The 1,527-nt window shown below is 34.6% G+C and overlaps 1 non-coding gene across 1 annotated transcript; it reads right to left on the bottom strand.

Moving 5' to 3' along the window:
* Positions 1-688: 688 nt before the first annotated feature.
* Positions 689-829, bottom strand: LOC119466765. The gene has a single exon (XR_005195226.1). It is a non-coding gene; the product is annotated as a U4 spliceosomal RNA (small nuclear RNA).
* Between the last annotated feature and the right edge of the window lie 698 nt (positions 830-1,527).

The raw sequence follows: 1,527 nt of genomic DNA, 5'->3' as shown, positions 1-1,527 counted from the left end.
CGGGTGCAGGATGCAGACATGCTGTGCTACACACACACAGGTCTTTCAAAAGGAGAGAAAGACAAAATTGTGACTTGGATTCTGTATCTCCTTTTGCCATTCTTTTCCAGTTTTGAGTTTTGTAGCTTATGTGCTAAGTTCTGTTCAGTTAAATACATTTTTCCTACCCAATGTAGGTTCACATTTATTTTCTCTCTACAGCTTACTGCAAAGTCGACTACAGTGAATATGGAATTATCTTGTCAGAAGTTGTAACGTTAAATTACTCTAGGGAAGCATGCAGGTGCAAAACATGTTGTTTTTCAATGCAAATTCTGGGATTCAAATCTAAACACAACCTCATTGCATATCTATCCCACAGACTAAAAATAAAGCAAATATATTTAAGATTGTGTGTGTGTGTGTGAGTTTAAATTTGACTCAAAGACATGCTTCTAGATAAGAATAGAAATTGCAAAAAACTTAAATGTCCCAGATCTTGATGATTTACACTCTAACCCCTTCCCCAGAGTACATTTAATATCAGTAAAAAAAGATGTTTTCTCAAATCAGGATATGAGATGACCAATTATACTTAACAATAAAAAATCTCATTATGGACAGTAAGTTACATTCTTGGAACACCGTCATTTCTTTTTCAGAGCTTCTCTGCCAGATAAAAGTTTTTTTTTTTAATTTTATAATTCAGTCTCTGTAGAGACTGTCAAAAATTGCCAATGCCAACTATATTTCAAGTGGTCACGGTGGAGTACTGGGAAAAGTTTTCAATTAGCAATAATCACGCCATGGATAAACCTCCTTGGCTACGATACTGCCACTGCACAAAGCTAAATGTTCTTATGCTTCTAAAATCTTTAAAAAAATAATAAAAATATATTTATCCTCATTGTTGTAAATCTCATTTTATTAAAAACGTTGGGATATCTTACTGAGGACACCACATACTTACCTTTATCTATGACATAAGAATACTCAATATGAATTATATTATATAAAACCTGCCCTTAGAAACTCAAGATTTAGAGAAATTTTAGCATTATATCTATCTAGGAATAACTCCACATTATAGAACAATATAGATACTTGATTGAGTTGGCAAATATTTAATCCTGGGACAAACTGCAATGTCACTTGCTCTAAACAGAGACTTTAGCCTGAAGTTAATTGAGGAAACTCGAGATAAGGATATTTTTTCCCTCATGGGATATTTTCATACTTTTCCTAAAGGCACAGTGCAGGTAAAATAAGAGAGGAAGGTAGTTGACTTTTCACTGCTCTAAATGATGAATAGCAAATGGAAAGCAGAATTTCAGAAAGTGAATCCCATTGAAATAAATGTTTAAATGTGGCATGTGTATTTGTATATCTGTATATCTGGCTTTGGGAAAAGGATAAATATTTAATTGTAAGAGGGGGAAAGAAATATTACATTGAGGCCAGGTGTGGTGTCTCGCACCTGTAATCCCAGTACTTTGGGAGGCCGAGATGGGCAGATCACCTGAGGTCACGGATTTGAGACCAGCCTGG

Source organism: Cebus imitator, unplaced genomic scaffold (genome assembly GCF_001604975.1).
Source record: "Cebus imitator isolate Cc_AM_T3 unplaced genomic scaffold, Cebus_imitator-1.0 Scaffold225, whole genome shotgun sequence".
Taxonomy (NCBI): Eukaryota; Metazoa; Chordata; class Mammalia; order Primates; family Cebidae; genus Cebus; species Cebus imitator.
The sequence above is the reverse complement of the archived record's forward strand: the minus strand, read 5'-3'. Positions and strand labels throughout refer to the sequence as shown.